Here is a 12,192-nt window from a genome sequence, read left to right as displayed (position 1 = left end):
TCAGGCTTTTTAGTACCATTATCTTATAATTGCTGATTGGCACAGGGTTCTGCTCACTGTTCCCAAGGGAGGTCAGCAGTATGTGTGGCTGAGTGGTGAGGCAGCGATTTATGCAGTGGTTTTGATAGATAGGAAAAAGCAGTAAGAGTTTATTAGCAGAGTATCATTGTTGGGAGGAAGGAGGGGAGCTGAAGCATATGAATTCCCTTGCCGACAAATGAAAAGAATAAAACTGGAATAAGAAGAGTGGCAATTCAGAGGCAATCATTTACTCTAGGAAAAAGGTGAAAATATTTGCTCATGTTTGGCAGGTTTCTCATTTTGCTCTTTTTTTGCTAGTGACTGTGTCAGGAGAAAGGCAAGTATCACTAACTGGAGTAGAAAATTAGCAATGTATTTAAATGTTTCATTGTAATATCCCTTCCTAAGTGAACCTCCATTTAATGTTTAAAAGGCTAAAAATGCTAAGTACACATCAATAAAACAACATAGTTTTAACTCCTAATTAAGTTTTAACTTTGAATACACACAGTTGTCTAAGCCACTACTCTAATTACTCTAATTAGGTCTTTTTTTTTTTGTTATTTAGCAATTAGCTAACTTATTTGTAATGACTAGTAAAGAGACTGAAAAAAATATGCAATGTACTTCCAGTACGAATCTTCTTGCTGCCCTTCTACCGTACTTTAAAAAAAAAAATATTTATTTCAGTTTAATCTTGCTCCCCCAGTTCATTAGGATGCTCCTGGAGGTTACAGAGTACAATGTTTTGAGTGCTCAGTACTCTCAGGCAGGCATGTTAAATCAGATTAGTACAGAACTTGACTCCTACTCTGGGTAACCTGTATTAGGAAATTCAAGTTTATATTAAAACTGAACTCTCTATTGCCTAGCATTTTTATAATTCTGAAACAGTCTGTTTTCCTGTTTGTGTTACTCTTTCTCGTCCTGAACTTATTTATTTTAATAATATTTTGGAAGCTACAAAAGTACTGGCAGAATTCATATTAATATGTTATTAAGAGACAGACCTTTAATTGCAGGCAGTTAACACAAAATCTGTTGGCAATGTCTTGAACGGAATGATAGCATTTAATCATTTTTATCGTCATAGTGGTGATGTTTGCACTGTGTGTTCCGAGAGAGTTGTGTATTTTTATGATAAATTCTTAATTTAAGGGTTTATATCTTAATGGTAAAAATATGCTCCAGGCTGAAACACAACATACAAATTCTGAATGTGGAACTGAATCTTGTTTCTAGTTTTAACGTAAACAAACGATACACTCAGCTCCATGTGAGCATTTAATAAGTATGAACTGAAACTCCTGCCAGAAAATGACCTTTTCAGGAGAGGAACTTTTGTTATTTTCCTTGCTTAACAACCCTGCCCCAAAATGCACACTCCAGAACAAAAGAAAAAAAGTTTAACTTAATGTTATGCTTTCTCAGTGCTCTGCCTCTAAAACAGTGTTTTGGAACTTTGTGAAGAGAACTTTACAAAAGTTGAAGAATAGAGGTGTTGTTGCAAAGGAAGCCTCTTCTGCTCTGAATATTCCTTTGCAAATCAAGGATTCTCTGTAGTATTAAAAAATTTAATGTAGACCCCTAGAAGATGGAGCTATTTTATGGAACTGTTGGGGGAAAAAAAAAGCAAAACAGTGTTTCTTGCCTTTAAATATAGTAGACTATCAGGAAAAGGAAATCCCACGAATCCCGTTAAATCCATCAGACTGATCTGGTGCAACAGAGAAAAGAAGTTAGGCTTAGCAAGGAAGAAATTGTGACCTTAAAGCCGAGAGCCACATATTCATCTGAGACCCTGGCACTCTAATTTCACAGGGCAAAATGGCTGCTTAGTGAAATGACACATGTCATGTGGAACCTTTTAACGCACCAGTTACTAAGGACTAGAGAGTACTGATGTGTCTTCCAGCTAACTTTTGTTCTTTATCAGTTAGCTTTGGTGAAAGCACAATTACACACATGATCCTAGTACTATACTGATGGGTGTTCTGAGTGCCCACTCCGTGGTCGTGCAAGACAGAATGCTGGTTTTCTGTTTAATTTTGAGAGTTTTCTTCGCTTGTTAGCCAGCAGATGAGGGGACAGGATCTGGCTACCTGTGTAATGTTAGAAGGTACAGGTGAAATGCAAAGAACCTCTTCACTGAAGAGTTTGATGCATTTCACAGAGCAACAAATAGCAGTGAGGAATGTGGGCTGACATGGCTGCAGTTGGTTCTCTACCCAGCCTTAGGGAAGCCTCAGCTGTGTAAGGCCATGGGGACAAGCAGCATGATTTGCAAGGCCCACGGGTCTGCTTCCTACAAGCCTCCCTGGGAAATTGCCAAGTTTCAATGTGGGAAGTGATACTCATCTTGTTGTGCAACCTCTGGTCTGAATGTAGACAGGCACAGACACGTGGTCACAACCACATCGTGTAACTATAGTGTGGTGTTCAAACAAGCTGATTATGTCTCCCATATTACCTTCCTCTTCCCTCTTGTGTGTACGCATTTGATCCATACCTAGGTCCTCTTGGCAGCATTAGCTATGGTTATTAAAGTAAAAAAGTGTTTGGTTTTTTTTATTCTGTTTTTAAATTTTTTTAGCATGTATATCTTCAAGATTAAGTCACAGCCTTTCCTTGTTCCTGGGCATGCATGAACTCATACATGAGTTCTTCCATGTTGCAACCAGTTAGTAAGAAAGGTCTAGAAATATGTTGAAATCATAGACCAAGAATTGCAAGATGCCACTTGTGCCATACTGTGAAATGTATTCTTCTGTGTTTTTTCCATCATGCTGAAGAAGTTTGGTAAAGTTGAATGTTGTAAAGTCACTGTTGTGTGTGCTTTAAGCACATGAATTTTGAAAGGGGGAACTGCTGAACTATTCTGCAGTTGAAGCTTATCATTCACACAAGGATAACAAAATGAAAGTGATAAATTTGAACTTTTTAATCCAGATGTGAGTTCACCGAGAAATGTGTCTTTTCCTTCCCTTGTTGATAGTTGCACTGTGCTCTTTGTTACTGCTTGTAGGCTGTTGGCCCTCTGTGGCAGGGACCACCAGCTTCTGTGTGTTTCATTAATCCAGACTGGGAAATTATGGCACTTAGAAACAGAAGGAGAAAGATCAAAGCCAAAAATGTATTTTTAAGTTCATGGGAACAATAGAGAAGACTGAGATCCAATTCCAAGAACACAGACTTCAGATGGTGGAAATTAGTTTAGTTGCTTCCCTGACATCAGCAGTGCTTGACAGACCTTGGGTATATATGTTCTTAGGGAATTGCTATTGTATTTGAACTAGCAGTATGTCCTGGATTGGTATATACTTTGACTTATTGTCTTACAAAGAATTAAAAATACAGAACATAAACTTTGCTGTATATATTTGTGTTCACAACTTTGGACTATTTTCCTGCTAAGCAATGAGAAGAGGAAGCTTGTTTTTCTGGAGGAAAACAAGGACCTTTACCACAATTACAGCAAAAATTTCCTACAATCATTTAATTCTCTAACATTGTTCAGTACTTGTTTTGCCCGTTACCTCTCCCAGTTACTATCCTTATCTCAAAATCCTCATGACTTCCCCATACAGGCCACCAAAAAAACTGTAGTGGGTTGACCTTAGCCAGATACTAGGTACCCACTAAAGCCACTCTCTCACTCTCCCTCTGCAACTGGACAGAGGAGAAAAAAACCCAACAAACTAAGGATTCATGAGTTAAGAGCTGGGAGAGGTCACTTACTGATTACCTTCATGGGCAAAACAGACTCAAAGTGGGGATATTACTTAAATTTATTACTAACAGGATAAGATCCAAAGAGTGAGAAATAAAACAATCTTAAAAACACCTTCTCCCCCCGCCCCCCTTCCTTCCATATTCTCCCTCTCCGGCGTGAGTCCATCCCTTGGGCAGCAGTTCTTCCCAAACTGCTGTCCTGTGGGTCACTCCTCCATGGGGTGCAGTCCTTCATGAATGAGCTCCTCCAGCGTGGGCTTCCCTCTCCATGGGCTGCAGGTCTCTGGCAGGACCCTGCTCCATCTTGGGCCTCCCACCACTTTAATTCTTGCTTCCCTGATTTTATTTAGGTAATAAAAAAAGACCTGGGGGTCTGTTATGAAGTGACAAAGGCTTCAAAACACAAAGTACCTCAAATTTAAACAAATCTGGAAAGACTTTAAAAACAAAGGAATAAAAAATCAAGAAGGAAAAATGTAAGAAAGGACTCATCCTAATTACACTTAGGGTTCATATTCTTATTTTTCCCACTTTATATCTTGTTGTCTTGGGGTGTAGGGGGGGAAAGGTGTATGACATCTAGCATGCAGAGTGACAGTCCTGTAGCAAAGCAAATCAATGCTGGAGAATTTGCAGAAAGAATTCAATAGCACAAAGGTTTTTAGAAACTATTTTTCTTTCCCTTTTTTTTCTACAGCAATGATTTCTAGCCATTCATCATAAAGCACTAAAAATCAAAGAGCAATATTCACGAGCCTCCTAGTACAGTATGTTAAACCCCGATAACTGTCAAGAAGAGCCTGTCTGAAAAGGAAGAGCCAGGTAGCAGCACAGAAAAACAAAAAACATGTTGGGAGAAAAAGTTCTGAAGAATAAAAGGAGAGAAAATGTGCTAAGCAAAGGGGGTCTAGCAGTGCTCCTGTGTTATATTTGTCATGCTGCCATTTTGTTAACAAGAGAGATATATTTACAACAGTGAAAAATGTTGTGGGTTCTGGAGTTCTGTTTGCTTTCACAGAATCCTGGAGTGACCATGTATGCCAGTGGTAGATAATGTTCTTACAAATTGCTCTACTGGATCCAGAAATATGTTAGTTCGAATTTATTCAACTAATGTTTTATGCGAACATCTTTCAGCCTAGGGCTTGCCTATGAACAGTTTGCTGTGAAGATTTGATATTCAGAATATGAACTGTTTCCAGTAGATGCATATTAGGAAAAATTTCTTCAAAGGAAGGCTGTTGAGCATTGGAACAGACTGCCCAGGGAAGTGGTGGAATCACCATCCTGGAAGGTATTTAAACGATGTGAACTTAGGGACATGTTTTAGTGGTGAACTTGGCAGTGCTGGGTTAATGGTTGGACTCAATGTCCTTGAAGGTCTTTTCCAACCTAAACAATGCTATGATTCTACAGGTAGTTCATAATATGTCTCTATTCTCTGTCTGGAATCTTGTAAATGTTGGCATTGGATATTGAGACACACTCTCAGTTCTAAAATTAAAACTCCTATTCAATGGATGTTCTATTGTATTCTTTCAACACTACCCTTTGGTGAGATACTGTCATAATACAGGTCTAGAATATTTCTCAATATAATATTAAATAATAATTTCTCAGTATATTTCTCAGTTTAAGCAGGAAGTTGTCTTCTGCAGAATACTCCTGACTCCAACTTTGGCATTGTTGAGGCTTGATGGCTGCTAGCATGTTAATGAGAACAGGGCTTCCCCATAGACCTTCCAGAAGAGCACATCTCTGATCTACTTGATGGACTCCCAACATGTCTTCTTGTAGAGGTAAGTCTCCCTATGCTTTTCCTTTTCTATGTCCACTCCAACCTGGAGCTATTTTTAGCCTTTTTCTCTGTTTCAGGGGAATATTATGAACAAACAAAATGCATGCATGCAAGAAAAACAGAGCTATCTTGACAAGTGCAAAATAAAAAATGACCATAGCATAGTGTTTTGATAGCAAGCAGACATTTCTGTGAAAAATAAAAATTGCGCCCATCGTTACAGACAGTAAGTTCTGCTGGTTTATTTTGGATGTTCAGTTAGTCACTAAAAATAGAGAGCAATGAACCGTTTGATCTCTAGAATGCTTTCACCTCTACACCTCTCTCTCTAATTACAAACATGTTAGAGTATCCTCTGTATATCAGTATTACTTGTGGGAGTTGCTGTAATGGTGAAGAGTTGTAGCCATTCCAGAAATCTTGCTTGCCCCTTCAAAGAGGATGTTCAGAGAATTTGCAATAGTAAGCCAGTTTCCATACCCTCTTGTCAGTCTAGATTCTTTCTAAGAGTCTAAGACAAATATTGTGTAGTGGTCATGTTTTTGACTTATACCTGTTTTGATGCTTAGCTTCTCCTCCCATGTCTCCAGTCATTGTATGTGTCAATGTCTAGGTAGTTAAGAGAACACGTGAAAAGTTTCTTTCCAACCTAGGATCATTTTATTTCTTAAAACAGCTAGTAGGAATTATCCTCTGCTTTTCAGGGAGATAATATTGCTTTTAAAACAAGCTCATCATCCACTAATCCATTTTCAAACCCTGTTAGGCAATCTGGGTTAAGTAGAGTATAACAGTTATCCTGCTGGATTGATTGTGTAGAGTTAGATCTTTTACATGCAGGGAGCCCAAGACCCCAGGGTCTAATAGTAATATTGCCTTCTCCATGAATAATTTATTGAATCTGTAAAGGCTGTGTTCTATTATAAAATGTAGATTGGAGAGAGGGTGATGTGGTTTGTTTGGTTGGGTTTTTTTAAGGTTCTGCAAAACTTCCACAACCAAACCTGAAACATAACTAAACAGATGTCAGGAATGATTCTATAAAAGTCTCTTTAAATCTGAAGTAAACTGGGTTTAGCTTTTCCATGGTTATTGTTCTCCAGAAGCTTCATGTAGAGACCATTTATTCTGAAGCAAGCAAGTTTCTATTCTTTTGCAAAGTTGTGCTTACTTAGATTTTTCTGGTACCAAGCCTGTAATTTTAATCCCTTTTCTGTTTGGTAACATATCTAATACTCAAACCTTGCCTAACCACTGTCCCCAGGACTTCCTGCATATACAGTTACTTGTAATTGTATGTGTCTGTTGTAGCTCTTAAAGAATATCTAGTGTTCTTGTTTCTAAGTAAAAAAATTCAGTTCACGTAGGTACTGACAGTGTTTGAAAAAACCATTCTGTAAATTTGTAGTAATTTTATATTGTGATAAAAATTATAAAAACAAACAAAATAGGATATACTTATAAACACCAAAATTATGTATATCACTCTAGTGTTCAGGAAGTCAATTTACATGGACTTCAGGCAAACCTCTCTGCTCTGGAAAGAAGCTAATATTGTTTCAGCAGTGTCCTCAGCAGTTCTGAGCATAACAATGGTTATGCACAGTAATGCACAGTGATCAGGAAAAACAAGGGGCAGATATCCTCTTAAAAGAGCTGAATTTTCTCAGCTCACACTGACAGTCATGCAAATAAGAGTGAATGCTCATGTTTGGTTTGATTTTCCTCTCTATCTAAACAGTTGCAACTGGATAAATCAAAGAAAGAAAAGAATATTTCAATTTCTGTATTCAGAGTATTTTAAATAACACAGAAAACATGTTGTTACTCTTTATGTTGCTTTGCTTGTATTTCCCTGTTTCTGAGGGTGGGGGGTGAAAATTGTAAAATGAATGTAAGTATCCTTTCTTTTTTTCTCCAACCATTTTTCTCCAAAGGCTGTCTGCAGCCTTTTCCTTCTCTCCAAGGCACCTCCGTTAGGTGTTTCTACAGCTCTTGCTCTCTTAATCCTGGTAGTGTGAAGAGCTGAATAGCAAATGCATTTCCTGATCTCCCTTCAGATGTCCCAGAACCTTAAAAAATGAAGAGGAGGAAAAAAGCTATTTTGCCAGATCAACATCAGGGCCTCTTCCATGTCTCATGTTAGTTTTTTAATCTAGTTGGTTACTCTGGAATGAATCTCTCTGCCAGTCTTCATCACTGGGTTGCTTGGCTTTATGTAGTTAAATCTATATGAAAACACAAGCTTCAACTTTATTCTTGTGCTTTCTGAGCAACTTGGGAAGAGGGCATTCTCAGATGGCTGTTCTGTCTGGATTTATCAAGAACCTCCTTTTTTGCCTCTGATCCTGATTAGTTTATTTCTGCAAGATCCTGTTATGACCAGTGTGTAAGTTTTAAGCAGGTGCAGATGTGCTTCTGAGCGTCAGATACGTGACCTCTTCAATTTCCTAACTTCTGGTGGTATATCCCAACTATGTCACAAAGAAATATTGACTTCTTGTTTTAAATTTAGGTTTCCACTTCTGCACTCTGAATAAGAGAACTGCTTAGTCTGAGTCTGGGTATGTGAACAGAAACAAGATTTGTCCCTCAAAAATGCTTTTCTTTATATGTTCTTTTTAAAATACAATCTGCAAATAGTCTTGCATGAGCACCATTAGGTCAGTATATGAAGCAACTCTGCCTTTATCAAAGACAGAAATTTCAATGACTCCTGAAGAAAAAAAGAATTCCAAGACAACAGTAGAGCCCTCAAATCTCAACATTTTTATCCTTCTTTAATGAACCAATTCCTTGGTTTAGGAATTTCTTTTAAAATTTAATTGCAGATTTTATATATCAGAGTGTGTGCAAGTATTCCATCCGTGAGTAACGTTACAGCCACTTTAGCTGTAGCTTACCTCCATTTACACTTAGTTTTCTGTCTTTTCCTGGTAGCATTTCTTATTCATCTTATTCCTTCTCATTTTTGTTCTCAGAAGATGCAAGTGGTTTTTACTTAGGCTTTGCAATATACATGAAATGATAAAACCTCAGCATTATTTCTAGGACTGTGTAGATGAAAAAGTGAGGTTCTGGGCTTTTCTCCTTTGAACAAGTAGAGGATTATTTTCTCCTTAATTCAACAGTAACTTATAGGTATTTTCTTAAACTTCCCAAAAGAAACAGATGAAAAAATTAAAAAAAAAATCATGCCTGGGCAAGAATGTAAAAACAGAGCATTCTTAATGTGAATTGCTTTACAAACATAATAGTGGATGAGACATCCAGGAAACAAGTTTAACGTAACTGTCGTTTACCCAGGAGATTCAGAGCACAAAATATCTTTTACTCAGTTAACTCGTAAACTATTAGCAACAGGATCAAAATCCTGCACAGTGCAAATATCAACATACTACAGTGCTAAAATTAAAATATATTATAATCATGACTAGGACCAGAGAAGATAATTCTTCATCCTGGGCTCGATGTCAGGAGGAGGCAGAAGCTGTGTCATGAATTCAAGACATGGCTGATTGTAATTCAAAAGTTTAGGTCCTGTTGCCTGCAAGGCACAGCTGATGATCTGACTTTGTGTCTTGCCTCTGGAGAAAGCAAGTTGCTCCAAATCCATCTGCACTTGTCCTAAAGTGAAAATGTAGATGTTGATTCCTAAGCTCAGAAGGAGCTAGGAGCCAGTCTCCCTCAAATATTCAACTCAACTTGGGGAAAAATTAGTTTAATTTATCGCTAGTTAAAATAAACATTTAATTATTAACTTGGGTAGTGAGAAACAGAAAACCAAATGTTAAAATACCTTTCCTTCCCCCTTACCCAGGTTCAGCTTCACTCCAGGTTCCTCTACACCCACCTTGAATGGTGCAGTGGGGCTGGGGGTTGCTATCAGTCCATCACAGTTCTCTGCTTCTCCTTCTTCTATGCACCTTTCCTCTGCTTCAGAGCGGGCTCTAGGAGCTGCATTCCTATCAGGAGTGTCTGTGCTAGTGTGGGGTCCACCATGGGCTGCAGTGTCTACTCTGCTGTGGAACACCTCTTCCTCTGACCTTGCTGTTCCTTCCTCTTTTCTTCACCTGGCATTTTCTGCCCTTCCTTTTGATGTTTTCCCAGAGTTGCCCCATGCATGTCTGAGGGGCTCAGCCATGCCCTGCAGAGCGTTGATTGGTGCCAGCTGGGACCATCTCTGCCTGGCATGGGGCAGCCCTAGCCATTCCTCCCCATGGCCACCCCAAAGCTCCACTGGCTCTGCAGGCCCAGGCTGGTTATGGGGGGCAGTTTCCACAGTTCTTTTGTGACTAGCGAGCTTTGGTTTCTTCAGAAGAACCCCCTGCAAGCCAAATGTAAAGTCCTAATACCTTTTTCCAAAGAAGACCAAGATTCCTGCTGTAAGAACTGTTCCAGCAGAGGCAGGTAGCTCATGATAAATTTAACTGTAACCTCCTAAATATATGCTAATGCTTTACTTTCGATGGATGAGTATTCATGCCTCTTACCCATTGGTGCTAATTATCTAACATACATTACCATATAGCTGGAATTGTGTGAGGTATGTTAGTGCTTCCTGAACTTTATTTCAGACAACTTTCCAGCTTATTCATCAGTAGGTAATTTTATAGCTCCCAGACATGGCTCACACAGAGTAACGTGGCTCGTTCGGTTTTCTCTGCAAAAATGACAAGACACAGGCCAGCTGGTTCCCCACTGCTCACTCTGGTGAAATGATATTCCCATCACAACTCCCGCTGTAATCACTTCTACTAATCTTGTTCTCTTTCCTTCCCACATAGATTCTCCAAATCATTACACAGGTTAACTCTCCCCCACCTGCCCACCAGTCACAGAATTCAAACAATGAGCCTCAAATTATGCTGAGAATAAATGGAGATAAACAGCAAACCCAAGGAGACAAATAAGACGAACACCTTGAAAAGGAACCAGTAAGTGAAATAGGATGTGACAGGCTCAGGAAGATGAGAGGGAATGATTTCCTGGAATGCAGCAGCAATTTCGTGCCAGCAGCAATGCGCCAGCTGTACTTGACCTTCAGTAACCTTTATCCCTATCTCCTACTGCTGCTCCTACAGCTTCTCAGCCTAGTTCTCCTCCTTCGCTGCTGCTGTTGTGGTTTTCCTGGTCAGATATCTAAGTGGTGCAGGTGCTGTGTTTTCTGAAATCGGGCTTTTCCTGTGAAGGTGCTGCAATCTGTGTGTTCCCTCACACCTTCCTGGGGTGGGATGCAGTCTGGGGGTTCCATGGTGGTGGTGTGTGGAGGGAAGTCAACTGTGTGTCTTCTTGATGGGTTTGACCTGACTTTGTCACACATGGAAATTAATGTCCACCATTAACAGCACAATCCCTCAGGGAAAACCACTCCAAACTTTTTCTTGAGACCTTGCAGAAGGATGTTCTTTGTTGGGTTTGGCTAGGAATTTTCTGGGAAAGTTTTTTTCCCCTGGAAGATGTCAGTTCCTTGAAACTAAAGCAGTTAATAGGAATAAGTAAATGCCAGTAAATTCTTGGAAGATGCTTCCTGGGGGTTTTAAGCATACTGATTTGATGAGTCTGAAACAGAACGCAATCACTTGTCTAGTTTTAAATATCTCATGAATAGGACTACAAAATGCCTTTTAAAAATTGAAATAAAAATGAAATATTTTGAAATTATCAAAGTGGAGAGTTTCTACTGACATAATTCACTTTGGTGTGCCTGACTCTTGTGTCCTTTTTTTCAGTTTTGCCTCTTTGTGTCAGGTCATACAAAGGAAGGGGGAAATCCTGAAAATATTGACAGGACATGGCTTTGGGGACGCGTCCCCATTCTGGTCTTGTTCTTCCTCATTTGAAGGGAAATAGTCAAAAGCAAAGGATCTGCCATGTTATATGAAGCTATTGTCAAAAAAAACTTGTAAGGAGAGACCACCAGCCACTTTGGAAGGAAGTGAGTATCCCCAGTCCGATGATGCTCAAAGTATTTTAAGAAAGAATGTTGCTTTTGTGTTTAAGCTGTGTATCAGGATACCAGTTGCTTTTGGCAATGCATAGAGGCCAACAGCAAGAACATCAAATATCTGTGTGAGTACTTAATTACATATTTCATTCAGTGTAGTACATCTCCTAATCCTATTTCTGAAATATCACTGTAGCTGTGTTGTTTGGTCTCAATATGCTCTTGTGTACCCTCATGCAGTGTAATATCAAAATACTTTGTTACTAAGAGCAGTGTGTGTTTGTGTGTGTGTGTGAATGCATCTTTGTGTATGAAGCACTCCCCTCTGTCTGCTCTCAGCCTGTCAGGAAAAGAGTTTGATTATTTTATAGAATTTTGCTTTGTTTGTAGAAATTATTGAGGGATGTTCAGCTGGAAGAATGAGGTTTACAACGAAGTTTGCAAGTGAGTTTATTTTTCTCTCCTCAGGGAAGAAGGTCCATAGTCCACATCCAGCTCCTCCAAAAGTCATCTCCTCCTCTCAGGAGCATCTTGCCTGTTTGGCTGGCGGATTCACTGTTTGAAGGAACCCAGCTGTCATGGGAGGTCATGATCAGAGAAGGGGAAGGAGGTCTCACAGGTAGCTGGAGCCAGTCCTGCAGTGCACTTCAAATTTCAGGGTAGTAACCTTGAACTCATCTCCACTCTGCGGGGA

At 39.3% G+C, this 12,192-nt stretch overlaps 1 long non-coding RNA gene across 1 annotated transcript; it reads left to right on the top strand.

Annotated features, from left to right (window-relative positions):
* Positions 1-4,270: 4,270 nt before the first annotated feature.
* LOC135418556 (uncharacterized) lies at positions 4,271-11,665 on the top strand. Its single transcript, XR_010432517.1, has 3 exons — positions 4,271-5,552; positions 10,339-10,488; positions 11,284-11,665. It is a non-coding gene; the product is annotated as an uncharacterized LOC135418556 (long non-coding RNA).
* The last annotated feature ends 527 nt before the right edge of the window (positions 11,666-12,192 follow it).

This window comes from Pseudopipra pipra, chromosome 9 (assembly GCF_036250125.1).
Source record: "Pseudopipra pipra isolate bDixPip1 chromosome 9, bDixPip1.hap1, whole genome shotgun sequence".
Lineage (NCBI taxonomy): Eukaryota > Metazoa > Chordata > Aves > Passeriformes > Pipridae > Pseudopipra > Pseudopipra pipra.
This window is presented reverse-complemented; position numbering and strand designations above follow the sequence as displayed.